General features: G+C 36.1%; 1 pseudogene; it reads left to right on the top strand.

Annotated features, from left to right (window-relative positions):
- LOC118606914 overlaps positions 1-22,580 on the top strand; it is a 28,855-nt pseudogene that overhangs the window by 420 nt on the left and 5,855 nt on the right.

Raw genomic sequence — 22,580 nt, 5'->3', positions numbered from 1 at the left:
TGGCTCTCTCTGCTAAGTGGGTCTAGCAACAGCAATATCCCAATAGCAATAAGCAAATTAAACACCAAGATAATCATTTCTAAATACCATGCTTTGCTAAAAGGAACCAGGCTTTCTTAGAGAAACAACTGAATTTCAGAGCTGGAGTAGGAAAAGTACAAACTGAACCTTAAATATCTATTGTGTCAGAAAGTAATACATTTCCCAAAAGAAAAATGTAAGTGTGTCAAGTAACAACATCAGTATAAATTTGCTGTCACAAACAAATCTGGGACAATTTGAGCACCAAAATAATATTAATGTAAACCCACTGAAGAAATTAGAATCCATGAGTCCATACTGGTATAAATGAGTGTGTGAATGAGATGGAGCATGATGGTCAATTTTATGTGTTAACTTGACTGGACCACAGGGTGCTCAGATAGTTGGTTAAACACTTTGCATGTGTGTGTGTGAGAGCGTGTTTCAGGTAGGGATGCTGTTTGGAGCCTTTGGAAGGCCTCAAGAGGTAAACTGCAGGACAAGCTCTTAGGATTTTGGAGCCAAGTCCTGCCATTCTACATAGATAACTTCTCTCCTCTTGAGAAACAGCTCTTGGACTGTCACTGGGCCTAAGTGGAGACTGAATGTCTAGCTATAGGCCACCAAATTACTATGCAATGTGAGTTGCCCATCAAAAACCGAGTGTTATCCGATCCACTAAGCCATAAAGTTGGGTGTGCACAGCAGTACTCCACGATCACATAGAAGTGGTACACATGAGATCGAGCTTGAGAAGGCGCAAGTAAATTACAAGAATAAGCGGCTCCAATGCCCATGGCCCCGACTCCTGCCACATTGCCTTCACTATCCCAGCCTGCGCCTATGGTCTCATGAGGAGTTCATTACGGTTAGTTGACATAAGAGAAGATTCAGGCCTGGTTGACAGATGATTTTGCACAACCCAAAAGTGGACAGCTGCAGCATTGCAGGCTATTTCTGGGATATGCTTAAAGGACAGTGGTGAAGGGAAATCTTCTTAGTGGGCAGAACTTTGAGCAGTGTACCTGGTTGTTTACTTTACTTGGAAAGAGAAATGGTTAGATGTATGATTATATACCGACTCATGGGCTGTAGGCAATGGTTTGACTGGATGGTCAAGGGCTTGGAAGGAACATGATTGGAAAATTTGTAACAAGGCCATTTGGGGAAGAGGGATATAGATAGACCTCTCTGAGTGGGCAAAAAATGTGAGATATTTGTATTACCTATAAATGTTCACCAAAGGATGACCTAAGCAGAAGAGGATTTTTAATAATAAAGTGTATAGGATGACTCGTTCTATAGCTACTAGTCAGCCTCTTTCCCCAGCCACCCCTGTCATCTCTCCATAGACTCATGAACAAAGTGGCCATGGTGGCTGGGATGGGGGTTATGCATCGGCTTAGCAACATGGACTTCCACTCACCAAGGTCAATATGGAATAGCCATGGCTGAGTGTCCAATCTGCCAGCATCAAAGACCAGCATTGAGTTCCCAGTATGACATCATTCCTTGGGTGATCAGCCACCTACCTAGTGGCAGGTTGATTACACTGTATCACTTTTGTCATGAAAGGGGGGCATTTTGTTTTTACTGGAATAGAAATTTACTCCAGATAAGAATTTGCCTTCCCTGTATCACTGCTTCTGCTAAAACTACTATCCATGGACTTACAGAATGTTTTATCCAGTCATGATATTCTACACAGCATGCTTCTGATGAAGGAACTCACTTCACAGCAAAATAAGTGTGGCTATGGGCCCACGTTCATGGAATTCACTGGTCTTATCATCTTCTGCACTATTCTGGAGCAACTGGCGTAATAGAATGGTGAAATGGCTTTTTGAAGGCTCAGTTGCAGCACCAGTTAGCTGCTAATAACATGCAGGGCTGTAGCAAGGTTTCCTAGAAGTCCGCATATGCTCTGAATCAGCGTCCAATATATGGTGCTGTTCCTCCCGTAGCTGGGATTGATGGTTCTAGGAATCAAGGAGTGGAAATGGGAGTGGCACCTCTCACTACTACCCCTACTGACTCATTAGCAAAATTTCGCTTCCTTTTCCCATGTCCTTATTCTCTGCTGGCCTAGAGGTCTTAGTTCCAAAGGGAGTAATGCTTCTACTGGGAGACACAACAATGATTTCATTGAACTGGAAATGAAGATTATCACCTGGACCCTTTGTACTCCCTCAAGCCTGGGCATCAATAAGCAAAGAAGGGAGTTACTGCGTTGCCTGGAGTGATTGGATCCTGATTACCAAGGAAAAAATTGGCCTCCTACTCCACAGTGGAGGTAAGGAAAAGTGTGTCTGGAATACAGGAGATCCCTTAGGGCATCTCTTAGTACTACCATTTCTGTAATTAAGGTCAGAGGAAAACTATAACAACTCAATCCTGGCAGGACTACTAATTCTTAATGGCCCAAACCCTTTAAGAATGAAAGTTTGAGTCACTCCACCAGCTGAGGTGTTTGCTAAGGTGAAGGTAATACAGACTAGGTGAAAAGAAGTTAGAAATACCAACTGTTACTATGTGAATAGTTAGAGAAATGAGGACTGTAATTGTCATGAGTATTTCCTCTCTATTTCGTTGTGAATATATTTATACACAGAATCTTTTGTTCCCCCCATCCCATGATAAAATATACTGACTTTCTATCATAGCATTTAACATATTGTTAACTTCACTGAATATCGAGTAGAAGAGTAAACATCACTCAAGGACTTTACCTCTTTTTCTGGGGAAGGGGTTAGTGTGGTTTTGGTTATATGCAGGATAGGTACACCATATTAGGTGAAATTTTGACCTTGTTTGTGTCTTTCTTTGGAGATTAATATGGTGCCGAGTTGACAAGGGTTGGACTTATGATAGCAAATTTCATGTGTCAACTTGACTGAGCCACAGGGTTCCCAGATACTTGGTTAAACATTATTCTGGGTCTGTCTGTGAGGGCATTCTTCGATGAAATCAACATTTGAATCAGCAGACGAAGTAAAACAGATTGCCCTCCCTAATGTGGGTGAGTCTTTTCCAATCTGTAGGAGGCCTGAGTAGAACAAAAAAGGGAGCGTAAGAAACAATTTGCTCCCTCTGCCTGTCTATCTTTGAGCTAAGACATAGGCCTTCTCCTGCTTTTGGACTCAGACTAGAACTTACTTTATTATCTCTTCTGATTATCAGAACTTTGAACGCAATCTGAAAATTTACATCATTAGCTTTCCTGGTCCTCAGGCCTTTAGGTGCCAACAGAAACTATACCATTGACTCTCTTGGGTAGATGATCAGATTTCTCAGCCTCCATAATCATGTGAGACAATTCCTTATAATAAACATAATAAATCTGTCTGTCTGTCTAAATTTACACACACACACACACACACACACACATACACACACACACACACACACACACACACGTTCTTATCTTAGTTCAGGCTGCTATAACAGAACACCAGACTGGGTGGCTTAAACAACAAATGCTTAGTTCTCACAGTTTGGAGGCTGAAGTCTGAGATAAGGGTACCAGCATGATTCAGTTCATAGTTAAGAGCTCTTTTACTGGTTATGTCTTTCTATGACCTTCCTTGGTGTGTGCATCCAGAGAGAGATTCCATGTCTCCTCTTCGTTTTATAAGAGCACGAGTCCCATCATGAGGGTTCTGCCCTTATGGCCCAAATAACTGTAATTACTTCTCAAAGTCCCTACCTCTAAACATCACATTTGGGGTTAGGGTTCCAAGCTATGAATGGGCAGGGTCGGGGGGTAGGGGTGAGACATAAATATTCAGTCTGTAGCAGTTCTGTTTCTCTGGAGAACCCAGACTACTACAAAGGGAAACTTTTCCTTAGTATAGGATACCAACTAATAAATACAGATTTGGCAATAGTCATAGTGGTGGTTTATTCAGAACAGATTCCTTAGTAGATGCTAAGCTTAGTAGCTTAGTGAGTGAAGCTTTGTTACAGAAAAGAACATCAGCATAATCTTGGAATACCTCCTCCCAACCACAAATACTTGAGGAATTATCAAGGTGGGAAAATGGTGACTTTATAGTGGAGCAATTTGGCAGATGATAACTTACCCGGTGATTAAGGGTAGCCTCACTAGTAGAGAAATGGAGAGACAGACATTGTGCACACACTAACGTCACACATAGGGAAGAACACGGCATCACTTCTGTAGGATTCTCACCAAGAAAGCATGACCTGGCGCTGGTCTCAAATAAATATCAGATGGACCCAGCTTTGAAGAACACCCTTCAAAATGAAAGGCCTTACTGTCTCAAAACTCTAGATCATGAAAACCAGATCATGGAACTGTTATGAGCCGAAGAGCCTAAAAAGATACGACAACTAAATGTAGCTCCTGATCTGAATTGGACGCTGGATCAGAAGGCAAAAGGAGACACAATCTGGTAAAGCTGAAATATGATAAGGTCTGTAGATAGGATAGTAGTGCTGTAAGACCACTGATTTCTTTGGATGTCTGCATTTGGTTATGTAGGAGAATTTTCTTGTTTTTTTTGAAAAATATACAATGGAGGGTTAAAAAGGAAAGCGAGAGAACAAATGAATATTAACATTTTGAGAAGTTGCGTGAGGGAATAAAGGAGTTTTTCTGTATGTACCGTTACTGTAATTTTTTCCAAGTTTGAAATTATTTCAAAGCAAATATAAAAAGAAGTTGTTAGAAATGTATATCTACTACCAAAGTTTCCTGTTCTGTCACCAAATTAATCTATATCCCCATTTATTTCCATTCTCTTCTCTTTATTTCATCACTAAATCATCCATGCTTTTACCCACAATTTCCATATATCCCTTTCAAGAAAGTCCTGAGATTCTTTAAACCAGACACAGAAAAAAAGATGCAGCCTAATCCTTGGTAAATTGTCTTCGTGCATATTCTCCCTTGTCCCTTTCTTAACCTTGAGAGTAGTGCCTGAATCTAAGCAGAGACTGCAATACATCTGCATTCAATTTCTTATTTTCAGTAATTACATAGGCCAGATTCAGTGTACATATTTAATTCAGGGAGCTCCCAACTAGTGGGGGCTGAAGTATGACCAAGTATATCTATAATCACACTAAGCAAAAAATCGTTCCAGTATGAGAGCATGCCACTGACTGAAGGAACTTAGCTTCAAAAAGCAGCTAAAATATGGAAAAATATCACATTCTTCTCAGATGCCCCTAAGTCTAAAACTGGTGATGTCCAGTGGCATTTGCCATGACCACAAAAAATGTTCCTTCCTTCCAGAAATGCACATTCATTTGATCCTTATGAAACTGCAACTCTCCAATCCAAATCAGAACCCAGACCGTGGGCTTAGGAGACTGTTTTGATAACAACCAAAAAATTCAGAATGTTTTACAGGCACCATACTGGGAAGAATCTAGTAAAGGAAATAACTTTACTCAACAGAAGATCCCCCAGGAGGACTCAGAGTATGATTTAGTCAATACCAATCAAAAAGGTGGGTGGTAACAAGTGAGGTTCTTTACCCAGAAGCCAATCGTGCATACAGGTAAAGAAAACAGTTAAGACAGATTAGAAGTTAGACAAAGTCACAATTATTTTTGTCACTGGATCATATTCTACCTAAGGCTGCACAACATATTTTTAATTCCTAATACTAAAAAAAAGTAAGAAAGTAAAAGGAGAAAGAAATATTGGCATAGAATATAAAGCATTCTTTCTCTAAGCGGATGGTGCACATTTTCTTCATATTTTCTCTAACATTTTTACAATTGGGAAAACACCTCAGCAGGCTACAAATATTTATGTATAGTCTAACCTCTTCAAGCGTTTTCCTGTTACCATGCCTGATGTTTCATAGCACATGATGAGTTGGTGGTGGCCGATGAATCTTTTCCAAAGCTGAGTACCAAACCTCCGTGGTGGTTTGGTATTAAATGGTGCATATACTTCTACCATCCTCATAACATATTACCACAAGACAGAGCAAAATGTAAAAAAAAAAGAAAGAAAAAGAAAAAGAAAAAAGCATTTTATCTACTTTTTGCATGTTAGTTGATAAAAGATGGGACCATATAGCATCTGGTTTTAGATTGAACTTCAAGTCTTCTAGATATGTTATGTTTCATTCATTAAGGCACTGGTTTGCTATCTGTATAGGCCATAGGGAACAGACTACAATAATTCCAGTCTCAGAAGCAGCGTCTCCTTTAAACCAATTATAATACCAAGTTGCAAGACACTTATATGCCAAGCCTGGTTTACCCAGAAACATTCATCAAAATGGTAGCAGACCACTTATCTTTGTGCATAGTACAATTCTGATTCATGATAGCCAAAAGCATTGCCTAAAAATGGGGGGAAAATAAGAAATAAAGGAAGATCATCGTCAACGATTCAGACAATGAGTGATGCAAGTTTCTAGTTTTTACTGGCTTTATGTCAGCATATGTAGCTCTTGCTTATCACTCCTGGCGACAGTGGGAGCATCTGCTACTCTTGCTGAAAGAAATCTGGATCACCAAGAAGAGTACTACAATAGCAATCATGATGCTGGCACATGTTGATATAGATTATAATATCCAGCAGAAACTCCAATATCAGGCAGAAAAACAGGAACACATCGCTAGCTCTCCTCAGCTTTCCAGGAAGACTAGGCACTTGTAGAAAAGTGATCTTCATTTGGAGAAGCTCGTTTTTCATTTTTCATAGCCAGGGAAAGGTCATAAAAGTTTAGTTTGAGAATCTCGGCTAGCTACCCTAACCTAGCTTTACTCTCCCAGCCTTGATGGGCCATCCTAGTAAATTATACACATTTATACAAATTCTTCAGGGGAACCTGGATCAACATAAATTTTTCTTATGAATTATAGAACAAATTTCTAGGAGTAAACAATAAGTCTTCTCCCTATTGCATTCCTCTATTCATCTTCATAACATCAGTATCAATAAAGCATTGATTTTTCAGTTCCTAATTATATAGGACTCTTGGTTGTGTGCAGAGTTAGAGAGCCAGTTCCTGACCTTTAGGAGTTTCAAATCTAAAGAACATTTAAAAACATAAAACAGAATCTATACTGAGAACACCAACCAACCAACCACAAGAATAAACAGTAGACCACCCATAATCTCTATGAAGCCGTCCTCATGCTACCTCTTAAAGGATACTCAGGACTTAAATAAAGGGATAGAAAAGGGAAGGAGGGGAAGTAAGGGAGATATTGTAGATGAGGCCGACAAAAACATACTAATGAGAAAATAAAAAGTTTATGCAATAGTGAATTGGGCTGTTTGGTCAGAATAGAGGTTTTTGTAGGTAAGTAGTAAAAAAATAAAAAGAACGCTGTAGAGGACATTGAATACAAGTTTAAGAGTTTGAACTTTATCCTTTGCTGGTGAGACATTTTATCAACATTGAGGAAAACCACATGTCCTGATGAATTTACCAAGGCTGGCCTAATAGTGATGACCTGGGCCACCTTTTTATGTGATATAAATAGTGCCAACTCTCCTAATAGTCATAGAATACTGTTCTTTTTTCATAACCGGGTGTTGATAGAACTGCCATTTGTGGCAAGTTCTCTTGGGAATGCCTTTGAGCCCCCAAGTTGATAATCTCTGAGCAGACATTCCAGACACTTAGAAGAAAACCAAAGCAGTCATAAATAGCATCAATTCAATGTGCATCACATCTTTTCTTCAAAATGTTTTAAGTACTAAAGAGCCTGGCTCTTCACAACAGGGTCATGGCAAAACTCACTAAACAAACTGCTTGTTTAAGAGGGATAAAATCCTTGAACAAATGCATCTGTACATCCTCTACCACCTCGTTGTAGCTTGAACAGGTTAGTGTCATAGATCTAGACAGTGTCCAGAAGCAGCATATTTCCAGCTCTTAAGTGAAAGCAGAAAGGCTGCCTGTGGCAAGTGCTGCTCTCAAGGTTTCTAAAACACTCTCCTAATTGGGAGTGCATACTGTTAACTCTTGGCTGGCAACTCTGGCTCAAAGAAATGAGCTCTTATCTCTGACTTTTTGATTCCTACATACCCGACATACTTATTTTCAATAAATTATTTTTTTTAAATGAGTATTATACAATATTCTTCTGTATTTCTATAATGCCTGAAAACCCAGTTGAGACGCATTAATCATACAGTTGAGATCTGAGGTCCTCCCTGACACTCGCCGACCCACTATTATCTCCCATTCTTCTCTCCCCAGCTCTACACAGGACTCCCTTCTGTTTACCCTTAAATATTTTACTCACATTTTCACCTCGATGAGCTTATCAATGGTAGATTGCCTGCCTAAAACATACCTCTAGATAACCTATTCAACCTCCTTGGATTCATCCATATTTATATTAATTTACTGGTTTGTAACTTCTCACAGAATTTATAATTCACAAATGTATTGTCTTACACTATTACTAATTTTTCTTTGTTGTTAAATTAGATTATAAACTTCCAGAAGCAAGAAATTTATCTTTCATGTTCCCCAAAATGCCTATGGAAGTATAAAACCTAATTAGGTGCTAATTAAAGATGTAAATCAAATTACCGCGAACATCCTTTGGTCATTGGTCTATGAGGTCTATAGTTAGAAAGGCAGCATGCTGTAATGCAAATAGCACAGGCTCTGGAGTCATAAAGGTCAGATCTGAAATTTCAGCTCTACAATTTATTAGCTAGAGGACACTGAAATTGTCCTCTCTTTGCTCTGGTTTCCTTAGAGGTAAAATAGAGATACCTCACAGGATTATTATGACAGCTGAATGAGAGAGTCTTACATTTCATTGCATATAGTAAGTATTCAATAAATTTTAGTTCCTTACTGAGTATTCATGCAATAATTATATATTGTAATTGTGAAGTAAAGAAGAGGTAGAGGTGTAATGTTAGTGGGCCAGTTCGCTGCTCTGGAATGTACAAGGGAGTCTCAATAAGAATGACAGTTGACTTTTCATCAGGCAGTGGATGCTAGAAGATAGTGGAATGATATATTATATGTACTCCACCCCCACCAGAGGAAAAAAAAAAAGTCAATCAAGCATTTTAGGTCAAGTGAAATAAATTTCAAAAAGGAAAGCAAAATAAAGACATTCCTAGTTAGACAAAAACTGAGAGAATCTGAGGTTAGCAGTCTCATCCTATAAGAAATACTAAAAATTCTTCAGGTTGAAAGAAAATGACCCACAGATGGTAATCTGATTTCATATAGAAAAAGAAAGAGTGCCAGTAAAGGTAATAATGTAACTATAAAAGAAAGTATAAATGCATAGTTCCCCCTTTTAACTAATTTAAAAAGTAACTTTATAAACTAATATAGTGTTGAGTCTATAACAAAGAAATATAATTTTTAACAATAACAGCAAAGAGGAGGTAAATGGCAGTGAAGCTATACTGGAGTAAGGAAATGACACCAGATAGTAATGTGAATTCACAGGAACAAATGAAGAAAAACACAAATGGTAAATAAAAAAGTTAACATAATGAACTCTCTATAGATACTTTTTTTTTGTTTTTCTCAGCTTCTCTAACAGACATACTTAGGCAAAATAATAATTGTAAAAATTGACTGTAAAGTTTGAAATATATATAGGTGTGCTATGTATAACAATAATGGCACCAAAAAAGGAAATGGGAATAGAGTTATATGTAAGTAATGTTTCTGTCCCCCACTGAAATTAAGTTAGTATAAATCTGAAGTAGATGCTGATAAGTTAAGACGTACATGGCAAATCTTAGAAGAATCATTAAAATCCTTATTAAAATATAATAAAATAATTAAATTGAAATGTTTCACTAGAAACATTTAATGAAAGGAAAGCAGTAAGAAAAAAAAGGCGAACAACAACAAAAAGATATCAGGCATAAAAAAATTAAAAAAAAAGTGTGAGACATAAATGTAACTATATCAATAATAGCATTAAATGTGAATGAATAGAATACTTCCATTGAAATGCATAGATTGGATAAACAAACAAACAAACAATCTAAATATATGCTGTCTACAGAAGGCACTTTAGATTAAAAGATACAAATAAGTTGAAAGATATATCATGTAAACAGGGACCACAAGAGTAATGGAGTTATATATTAATATCAGAAAAAGTAGACAATAAAATAAAAATGGAAAGGGAATATTTACAATGATAAATTATAATTATTTGGAATTAGATAACAATTATAAACACACGATCCAATATGCATCATATATACACAACAGAGCCCTAAAATATGTGAAGCAAAAATGGACAAAATTGAAAGAAAAAGTAGAAAAAGAATAGTTGGTTATTTCAATACTTAACTTTCAATAATGGATAGAACAACTAGACAGATAACCAACAAGGAAATAGAATACTTGAATATTGTATATCAACTAAATTTAACAGATATTTATAGAAAATTCCACCAAACAACAGCAGAATAAACATTCTTCTTGAGTGCACATTGAACATTCTCTAGAATGTACCATACACTAGGCCATAAAATATACCTCATAAATTTAACAAGGATTAAAAAAGTTGAAATCATACAAAGTATGTTCTCCAACTACAATGGGGTGAAATTAGATATCAATGGCAGAAAGAAATTTGGAATATTCACAAATATGTGCAAAATAAACAACATAGTCCTAAATAAATGAGTCAAAGAAGAAATCACAATGGAAATTTAAAAATACTTTGAGATGAATGAAAATGGAGATAAAACATACCAAAACTCATGAATTATAGCTAAACAACTCTTACAGGGAATTTTATTGGTAAACATATACATTTGAAAGAAGAGCTAAACAATATAACATAATTTTTCACCTAAGACACTGGAAAAAGAAGAGCAAACTAAACTCAAAACAAAAAGAAGGAAGAAAATAATAAAGATCAGAGTAGAAATAAATGAAATAAAGAAAAAAAAACAATAAATAGAGAAAATCAACAAAATCAAAAGTTTGTTCTTTGGAAAGACAAAACAAAATTGAAAAATCATTAGCTAAACTGACCAAGAAGAAAAAAGACTCAAATTATAAAACTGGGTCTCAAAGAGGAGACATTACCAGTAACCCTATAGAAATGAAAAGATTATCATGAACCACTACAAATAATTATATGCCAACAAATTAGATGACTTAGGTGAGATGGACAGATACCTAGAAAGACATAAACCACTGAAATCAACTACTGACAATGAAAATTTTGAATAGATCTAGAACAAGTAAAAAGATTGAATTAGTATTATAAAAACCTACTACAGAGAAATACCCAGGCCCAGATGGCTTCACTAGTGAATTCTACCAAACATTTAAAGAAAAATTAATAATAGTTTTTCACAAATACTTTCAAAAATGAAAATGAGCATGTATATTTCTTAACTCATTCTATGAGGCCATTATTATTTTGGTACCAAATCTAATTCGACGTTACAAGATAAGAAAACTACTGACCTCCAAGATTATATATATTATACCTTTATAAACTACTGACCCTAATATCACTTTTGAATATAAATGAAAACATCTTAAACAAAGAACTATACCTGCATGACCATCTCAATAAACTCAGAAAAATTATTTAATAAAATTTAATACTCTTTCAGGATAAAACACTCAATAAACTAGGAATACAAAGGAACTTTTTACGGTAATAAAGGACAGCTATGAAAAACCCATAAAAAGCATCACATTACATGATGAAGAATGAATGCTTCCCCCTAAGAACAGGAACAAGACAATAATGTCTGCTCTCCCCATTACTATTTAACATTGTATTGGCTTTCAAAGGATGCCTTCAAGAAAATGAAAAGGCAGCCTACAGAATGAGAGAAATGTTTTTTGCAAATCACATATCTGATAAGAGATTTCGATCTAGAATACACGAGGAAGTCTTACTACTACTAATAAAAAAAAATAATCCAATTAAAATGGGCAAATGATCTGAATAGAGATGTTTGCAAAGAAGATATGCGAATGGCCACTAAGCCCATGAAAAGTTGTTTAACATCATTAGTCTTGCTGGAAATGCAAATCAAAGTCGCACTGAGCTACCACAACATTATATTCTTGAATGGCTATAGTAAAAAAGACTGATGATAACAAGTGTTGGTGAGGATGTGGAGAAACTGGAACCCTCATACATTTTTGATAGGAATGTAAAATGGTACAGCTGCTTTGGAAAACAGTCCAGCAGTTTTCAAAAGGTTAAACAGAGTTATGATCTGGCACTTCTATTCCTGGGGACATACCTAAGAGGAATTAAAACATATGTCCTAATCAAAACTTGCATAGCAGCATTATCTATAATAGCCAAAAAATGAAAACAGCTCAAATGTCTACCAACTTATGAACAGATAAATATAATGTAGTATATTCATAAAACAGAATATTTGTCAAAAAAAAAAAAGAATCAAATTACTGACACATGCTACACGAGTGAACTTTGAAAGCATCCTGCAAGTAACAGTCAGTTATCCGACCAAATATTATATGATTTTATTTATATGAAATGAATAGAATAGGCAAATCTATAGAGACAGAAAGCAGATTAGTGGTTGCCTAGGGATGAGAGGGGATGTGATATGAGCTTTCTCTTAGCGGTGATATAAATGTTCTAAAAAAGGTTCTGGTTGCACACGCACATATAGTTACACAAGTCTGTGAGTATACTAAATAGCACTGAATTGTTCACTCTGAGCTAATTGCAGGGCATGTGAATTATACCCCAATAAAATTTTTATTTAAAAAATAAGGTCATAGTCTTCCGATGCCCCTGTTAGTGGATTTTCAAGTTGTATTTTGCCCATTTATAAGGTTCGACAGGTTGGGGGGGGTGCCATGGAGGAAAAGAAGACAGACAAGAATTCCTGACTCAACTTTCCACTGCATAAATGAATGCCCTGCCTTTACCTACTTTATTTATAGGTATTCTAGATAAGATTTTGTTTTTTAAAAGAGTATCCACTGCTTAAAAAATGTTTGAAATCCACTGCCTAAGTGCATAAATATAAAACCCTGGATATGATATATAAAGCTTTTTAACATGTGTCTCAAACTAAAGTTTCAGCCTCATTTCTTTCCGCTTCTTAGCTTTGGCTTCAGCCACACAGAAGTGATTAGCAACCACTGCATGTTCAATTACAACTCTATGTCTTTAATATCCTCTTCTCTCTGGAAAGCTCTTCTTTCCTCTCTATGCTTGGTGAACTCCTATTTGCTCTTTAAAACTCAACCCAACTCCTTACTCTTACCCCTTTATGAACCAGTGTCTTCCTCCTCTGGGATTCTCAGGTACAATATAGCCCTTTTAACTGATCTCCACTTAGTGGACTTCCTTATTAATGGTTCTTCCTTATGAGTGGCTCTTCATTCATTCCATGTACCATGCTGACTGATTTCCGTGGCCTTCTGCACACTCTCAGCCAGAGACTGCTCTCTGGCATCCTACGTGCCTCTGCTCCCACCCGTGGGGACTGAATTGTGAACACCCAAGGATCTGATATGTTTCTTCCCAAACTGGTTGACAGTTGCACTTACAAATTTATTTCTTCCTCCCCTCCCTCTCCCTCTCTTCCTCTCCCCCTCCCTCTCTTCCTCTTCCTCCCTTCTCCCTCCCTTTTCTTCTCCTCCTTCTCTCTCTCTCTCTCTCTCTTTCTTTTTTTTTTGGTTTGTCTTTTCCCACTGACTATAAACTCTGTATGTGCATGAATTTATCTGTTTTGTTCATTGCTAAATATCCAATATTTTAACAGTGCTTACACATAGTAAAAGCAAGTATTTGTTGAATGGACTAAATATTATGTAAATAAGTAGCAATACTTTTGGCTATAAGCACTTCTGTATGTAAGAAAAATGTAATTGACAATAGTTTAAAAAATAGGGATTTATTTTCTGTATAGATAAGTCTGAAGCTAGAGAGTTGCTGCCACTGATTTAGCAGTTTAATTATGTTAACATTTGGGAGATTCTATTGGTCTTTACCTCATGGTTGAAAAATGGCTGGAGAAGTTCAAAAAATCATATCATTTACCATATGGGATCCAGGAAATAATAGAAGGCAGTGCAAGACAGACCTCTTGGATTTTACCAACTATGTGCTAAGTGAAACTTAACCTAGGTGCTAGGTGCTGGGTAACATTACCTGTGCTCAAGATCTGGTACCTGAACAAAATCAGGGTTGTATTAGTGCATAAAACCACACCATCAGGGGAATGTAGAGAATGCCTTTTGGGACAGACTGCAGGTAGTGGTTGTTACAATTTGTAAATCAAAAAAATATCAGTAGGAAAGAAAATTAAAATCACACATACACATATACACACACTGCTGATTCTTGTTATTTGTGGTAGTTACGTTTTGTAAAATCACCATTAATACCAAATTAGTGAATACTGAACCACTGCTCTGAGGGGAATTCTGGGGTTAGGTTCCTGTGGACCTCTGGTTACATTTCATCAACCAATTAATACACAACCTTGTTTCATGTGAATTTCTTTTTAAAAGATATCTTATTTAGTATATATTGTTGATTCATTAACATTGAACTCACAGCCAACAGCGCTGTAACTTGCACCTAGATAAAGCTTTCCTAACACGTGCATTTTCTATGCAAAGCACACCACAGCCTTCTTGTGCTTAGGAACATTGTATGGCACTTCAGAATTATGGTTGGTGGCCATTTTACACTGAAGTCATCAACAAAAAGCATAAAAAATGCAAAAAACAAAGTACTAAATAGACTGTGAAAAGGACACTTATTTAGAGTTTGGGAACTGAAACAAGAAGGCAGAGCATCACCTTATTCAGCCTCAACTGGGAATGTGAGCAGTTGGGTGACAAATATTTTGCTGTTCTAATAATATCCAAAGTGACTATGAAAACACTGAGAGTTTTGAATTTTGAGTTACAAATAGATTGTATCAAGTAGGCAAATTCATAAATATGGAATCCATGAAAAATGAGGACTGATTGCAAATTTTTCTTATTCTCTTAACTATGTTTATTTTATCAATGGATTATGGTGTCGTCTACCTTACCCGTTTCATTATTCTTACAATAGCTCAACTACGTGTCTAGCGTTCCTTGGAGTTAGGCATGGTCTGGTGACAGGCTTCTCGTTGAAGGAATGGACACAGAAGCAATATGCACCTCTTCCAGACCTGGCTCATAAAAACTTCCACAGAAAATTCTCTGTGCCCTCATCCTTTTCTCACTGCCTGGGATGGAGATAACCTCAGGGGAATCCTCGGGAGTCTTACGTTGGATTTTCCAGAGTCATAGGATGGGAGAAACCATTGAAAGGAAATCAGGAAACCATTATACCTCAATCATCATTCAGAGGTGAACTGTCTAACACGATAAAAAAATTCACTTTTGTGTTAAACCATTGATTTGGAGATTTATTTGAATACAACAACCAGGTTTATCTTATGTAATACTCTGACAATTACTATTCCAGTTAGTAGAAGAGGGCTTCTTTATACCATGTCTATGTCTCTACTGTCTAATTCTCTGTAGGATGTACCTTAATTACTCTGTAGGGTTTGATGAGGATATTATTTAGTAACCCTGGTCAGCTTCAGCATCAAGGCCAAAATGATAAGAAAGAAATCTGAGTTACCAACTTCACATTCGAAGCGTTCTTCCATGCAAAGATGCATGGTGTTGTTTGCTATCGTCTAATTGCACTAGGAAACTCAGGTCCTGGATCATTTTGTTATTCAAAAACATTCATTGAATTAGTAGGGATGTATGATTCTTTCTCTATCTGCTACATTAGATAAATAATTTGGCCTGAAAGAGATGGTATTCACAGGGAAACCTAAGACGAGTTCAATTGGTCAAGCTATATTAATGCATGTAAACCCAGGAAGTGAGGAGAAAAGTTACACATTTTCAATCTCATAACATTTCTGGAGTGTCCCAGCTTCTGGCTTAGTATTCTCCTTTCACTCAACCTCCTCTCCCCTTCAGTGTTCTCATCACAAAAAGTGTAATGTAAGAACCTGCTGGAAACTAGCATATTAAAATAGATCCAAAAATGTTTTTCCCTTCAATGACAGCACTTCAGGGGGAAGAATTAAAGTTATGCTGAAGGCTTTCCTCCTGAGAGTGCTCTGCGTTCCAGAGTAGTTACTAAATCTCTGGTCACAAACTGAGAGCCTCCCAATCCCTTGGCCACTTTTCAATTCTCAAGGCAGATTTTCTTGCATCAACAAACATTTACTGACAAACTGTATTTCAAGCTACATGTTAGGTACTATCCTAAGAATTCAAAGATGACAAGATCTCCATTCTGGGAAACTAGATACCTGAATAATACATTAAACAATGTAATAAGTACTATAATTGAGGTGTGCACAGAATTCTACAAGAGCAAAGAACAATGAATTCTTCTATGCAGACTGGACAGTGGAATAAGGGTAGGTAAGACTCTACATTGAAGGAGATACTTGAGCTAGCCCTTACTGCACTTATGGGATCTTGACACACAGAGGCAGGAGGCAGAGGGCAGAGGCTATAGTCTCTATGAAGGTCCCAGAGACAGGAAAAAAATGTATTCATGGCATAGTGAGGAATTCAGTATGATTTAAGTGTAGAAGAAGGCAGGAAAGGGAAAACTAGAGATAAAAAATTTAAAAAGTAGAAATGAGTCAGCCACAAAGGTTTTGAATATAATGTGTATTAGGAAAAAAAAAAAAAGAAATTTACAATCCCTCACTACTTTCTAAGGAGAATGGAACTAGCAATGAATGAGTCTTTATTATTTTCCTGAATGAGGTGATGAGTGTGGCTACGCATGTTTGTTTGGTATATTGGTTCTATTATAAGATATATAAGAGAAGGAATGGGTAGATAGGAGGGTTATATGTGCAACAGAGATGAACAAGAAAGATTCGGGGCCTTATCGTGAATGATTGCAGCCTCTCCTATGAAATTATAGGTAGCTTCTACATTGCTTGTTAATATTTTGGGATGACAGGATTACTTACTGAAGAAATCGAAGAAGTGCTGTGTTTATCTATTCTTCAGGATTGATACTTCATGAAAACAGAAGCTGTCTACATGGAAATCACATATTTATGCTAAATTTGATGTTGAGTCTCTAGGTAACCAGGACCAAAGATTTTAAGCAGAAAGGTATTATCACATTGGATTTTTAAGACTAGCAATTATAGATTAAAGTATGCTAAACAAGTGATGGGGTAGCAGAGATGATAAACTGTTCATCATAACAAATGCTCTCATTTTTTTCCTGTCCCCATAGCTAAACTTACATTTTCTAGAGTTTCTTGCATCTAGATAGCATCATATGATTCAGTTCAAACCAATAGAATGTGGGCAGAATTGATGAACACCACTATGGGTCCTGTCTATCAGCTTTTTAGCTGGCTGGAATGGAGATGACCCCTGGGGCCATGCTGAAAGATGTACGTAGAAAATAGAAAAGATTCTATCAGTTTTAGCTCCTAAATGACTGTGTGGAAGGGGGATCCCCATCTACCTATTCAAAATGAGCAAGAAGAAAACCTGTACTGTGTTTGAAACACTACAAATTTTGGATCACCTTCTAATAGCCATTGGGTTACCCTAACTAATACACAATTAAGGAAACAGGAAGCTTTTAAAACAATCCAAGCAGGTGGGATGAAAATTTGAATCAAGGCAGATGCAATGGAAACAGGAAGGAAGACGTATGAGTACATGACCTGACCACTCCTCACAATATGCATTAGTCAGGTATCACTGCAATAATACAGAGTAACAAATAACCCCCAAATTCAATGATTTATACCAAATATTACTTTTCATAAAAGTCTGTAGATCAGTGAGGTTTGCCTTGTATATGCTGGGCTCAGGTGGGTTTGGCTTCTAGTTGTCAGCTGGTTCATATCTTTCCCAGATGCTTCATTCGGGGCCTTCGGTGAACTGAGGCATGTTCTTCTCATGGAAATAGCAGAGGCACAAAAGAATAAAAGGAAACACGTGATTTCGCTTAAGGCCTAGTTCAACACTAGCACTCAATCATTTCTGTGCACATTTCATAGTGAAAGTGAGTCATGTGACTAAGCCCAACGTCAGATATATAAGTACAATCCTGTCATACAGGAGATGAGGATTCATGGCAAGGGGAAGAATTGTGAACAAAGAATACAAGGTTTCCTGAACTATACCTCAAAACTGAACTATACCTCAATACTTCTTTGTGAAGTATTCCACAATTATTCCAACCTACCTTATTCCTTTTATATTTATTGTCAGTTATCACACTGCTCAGCTCATTTTAGATAAAAGAGTTTGCTTTATTCTATTTATTTAAATGGTTAAGAAGCCTGCCATATAATTAGACACAGAAGCGACTAGCTAATGGTCTTGAAGTAAACATTTTTCTAACATTTATTCAAAGCAAAAACATTCTTTGTTTTGTATGGGTATACTATGAAAGGGAGGAATGGGCAACTGAGAAATGCTTTCTGTTTCTCTCAGTATATCTACCTCAATAAAGGATTAAAGGAACTATATGAGAAAATTAAATAATATTAAAATTATTATTTAAAAATTAATTTTTACTGTTAAAATATAGCGTAAATATTATAAAAGGCAAATAAAGTTAGGTAAGGTAATTAAAACACATATATACTTTGTATACTATGAAATCTTTGCATACTATGTATATTTTGTATTCTTTGTATACTAGCCTTACCATATAAAATCTTCCTGTAATTAAGTGAAAAAAAAGGATATACTAATAGAAACATGAATAAAGATTTTAACAGGCAATTGATGAAAGAAATAAAATGAGCAGTACATATAAGTTTAACTCCACTGATAATAAAGAGAAAATTCTTTTGAAAATGAAATAGCATTTTTTTTACTTTCTGAATTGATAAAGACTTTAAAAATAGTATTTAAATTTAGCAAAGCTTTAGGGAATCAGGCATACAGTACTGAGGGTAGTTTCCATGCATCCTCTTTGTTTAGCCAATTTTACTTTTAGTAAATTAGTTTAAGGAAATAATCTTGGATAGCTAAATATTTAGTTATAAGCATGTTCACCAGAGTGTTCTTTTAGGCAGAAAAGAAAACAGAGCGCAACATGTGTCCAACAATAGAGAATTGTTTAGATAAGGTACACTATATCTATATAAAGAATTTCAAGCATGGAAAGAAATTCATCCCACATTTCTGAATGGGGTAGATAATTTCAAAATGATATTAAAGCATGATCCCATTTTTAAAAATTATCTTTCTCTTAAGTAGAGTATAAACTAAAATGTTAAAGGTTATAATTTATAGGAGATGGAAATACAGATAGTTCAATTTTCTTATTTCGCTTTTCAAAGTTTCCAGTAGCACTTATATCTTTGTGCTACTGGAAATATAATGAATGCCATCTTTAAATTAAAATTTTCAAAAAGATGTCTATAAGACAGGCTAAAAGAATACGTCACAAATCACTTTAAGCAGTGGAACAGGGTATAATCTTTAAAAATGACTGTTTTGAAAGAACACCCGATTCAAAAACATAAATTCTGAGGTGATAAATAAGATTTTATTACTTGAGAATCAAAATGTCTACTTAAGTGACTAGCTGTTTAAAAGCTGGGTACTGATAAGAAGAAACAGTCTCCTTGCTAAGGACAAACAAGTTCCCTGTTTATGATATCAGAAAAAATAGTTCAGAAGGCAGGGGATTCCCAGAAATGTTTATATGTAAAATTACATAAATACATCCTCTTGTCTGATTGTGCCTATTAATTTTGGTCCTGTTGTCCATCTCTGGAAAAAAGTGGCCAAAGTCTGCCAAAATCAGTCTAGCATTTTGCATTCAAAGATGGAACAAATAATGTTTTCAAATACTGATTATGCCATAGATTTGCATCACGCTTTACAAATTATAAAGTACTTCATATCTCTCAGAGCATTTTTAAGTCTGAATAAGAAAGAATAAAAAGAAAGAATAATAGATTTCGACCAGTGCTTATCTCCAATATCATAAGCATCTATAAATGTTTATTAGCTATTTTCTGTAGATAACTTACAAAGAAATACATCTTTCTGGACCGATTCTTCTGTGTGAAATGGAACTTGGCCTTTAATTTTCTGGGCAGGTTTCTATAACTGCACCTTATTATAATTATTTTCTGTTTCCTCTCTTGGACTATAAGCTCTGTAAGTCTTATTTGTTTGTCTCCTAACACTTAGTAGAGTACCTGGCCCACAGTAAGTACAAAATCAGTGTTTTTCTGAATGCTGAATAAATGACACTTGTTTTGAAAAGTGAAATCAGTGTTTTCTATGTAATGTCAATTATAGCTCAGTAAAGCTGGCAAAAAATCAGTGTTTTAGCAATTGTTATTAAATTGATTTAGTAATTAATTGGCATTTCTTTTCTAATCACCTGAAATGTGTTTCAAATACTGAGATATGGCAACAAAGTTCTGCAGCAAAGCTTCTAACAACATAAACACAGGAATATTAATAGATCTCTCTGTTGTTTAACAAGATTCGCTTTTGTAAAAAGTGCATAAGTGCTTAGAAAACTGTTTCTACTATATAACCTTCCAATCCTTAATAGATGAGCCATGTTTTCTGTCTGGTGTTGAATTTCAGCTCTGAACACACTTTCTAAACTACTTATTATAAGATGTCTCCGTAGGTTTACTTGCCAAATAGGCAGTCAAAGTTGTTGACATCAACTCCATAAGCTCCTTTTGCTTAATAATCTATCTCTTGCCTAGAGAAAGATTATTGACCAGATAGGTATCCACATTTCTATGAGAATCTAAAATTCTTTTGAAATTATGTAAATTTAGGATGATAAATAATTTCTAAGATGTCACAAGTTTAGAGGCATGATTATTAACTATAGTTAAGGGAGATTATGGCCACTTCTCTCATGCCTAAATTTTACTTCAGTTTAAGCTAAAGATGTTGATTCTTTTTCAAGTGAAAATTCTCTAGCTATTAGCAATCATTTGGGCTTCAGTTTATTGATTGACTTTCAGATCTTTTCCTAGGAAAATTTTTAAAATGACCAGACCCTAATTATTCAATCTATGGGAAATATAAAAGGGCTCACTTTACCAATTCTGTGGGTTTATCCACGGCAGGCTGAACTTCTTTAAAGTCAAATAGTTATGTTTTAAATCAGTCGTAGTCAAGTTGCTACTGATCTCTGTCTCACAGAATGAGAGTAAATTTTTCTAATTCCTTTAGTAAGAAACTCGGGCATATACCACAATACTCCAGAGACTCCTCCATAGAAATAAAGTTTGCAATTTGAATGAATCCACTATGGCCAGTCTTCCCTGATTTTGATCAGGGAAGACTGGCCATAGTGGATTCATTCAAATGGCCAGTCTTCCCTGATCAAAATCAGGGAAGAACTTTTAACATACTCCTGTTATTCTTCCTATTTCATGGGGGAAAAGACCCCCTAAAGTAGCTGAAAACATAACTTCGGTCATCTACAAAAAGATTTTTCTGTATTTCATCTCATACATTCCCTGGACAATACAATGGAAAGCCAATTCTCCACCCCCTTTTCAAGATCTGGTACTTGTATCTGATATAAATATGAATTAAGATTGTAAAATAATTGCGCAGATCAAATAATATCTATTAGAATGATTTTGATATAGAAAATTTATCCTTGTTCTTACTTCATACACATACTCCAGCAAGGAGACTTTTTAAAATCAAATGAATTACTTGCTATAATAATTCAATCTTAAATGGAATGTGTTATGTTGAAGAACTGCTGGTTTCCTGTTTAGTGTAGAGTTTAGCATAAGGAAGAGGATGTCAAGTATAATCTTTTCCATGAAGTAGTCTACTGTGGACCATGGCTGTCTTCCAAATTATTTAAGGAAAAAAAAAAACCCTAATGAACTAACACAGAGGCAGGGCTGTTTCCATGGCAATTCAACTATCAGAAAACCCAAAGAACAGAGATTCTTTCTCTAGCTAGTTTACGTAGTTCCATTTTTAACTCCTTGCTGCTGGCAGTCAGGATCAACGGGAGCTCAAGCTATTCAAGTAAATGTTTACTTTCCAAAACACCAAGAAATATAAATCATGATCCAGTTATTGCTTCTTGAAAAGATGATCATTATCCCCTGAGAGAGGAAGAAAAAAATGAGATGAGAGAGATGTTTATGAAGAGCTTTGGGCGGAGGGCAATGAAAATGGGAGAAGACAGAACATGACTCCTCGGTTGTATTTGACAAACATGTACAAACTGCCAACTATTTAGGGAACACTAAGATGAGAAGGAAAGCTGACTTAGACCTCCAGAAATTCAGAGCCTACTGCAGGAGGCCATCAAGTAAAGAGAAAGTTCCTATACTGTCTTGTAAAATCTATGAACGTGATGTAATCAGGATACAGGGGAGCATTGAAGAGGGGCACTAATCCCGCTTGGAGTAAGGCTGAGAATTGCCAGAGAGGTAAAACCTGTGCAGGTTTTAAAGGTTGGGTCAGAGCTAGATAAGTCAACAAGAATGGACAGCACTATAGGAATCAGGATAGGCATAAGCAAAGGGGAAGCAGAATAGTGTGTATGCGGAAGAATGCCAAGTAGTT

This window comes from Rousettus aegyptiacus, unplaced genomic scaffold (genome assembly GCF_014176215.1).
Source record: "Rousettus aegyptiacus isolate mRouAeg1 unplaced genomic scaffold, mRouAeg1.p scaffold_m13_p_8, whole genome shotgun sequence".
In the NCBI taxonomy this organism is placed as follows: domain Eukaryota; kingdom Metazoa; phylum Chordata; class Mammalia; order Chiroptera; family Pteropodidae; genus Rousettus; species Rousettus aegyptiacus.
Note: the sequence above shows the minus strand (reverse complement) of the source record. Positions and strands in the feature narration are given on the sequence as shown.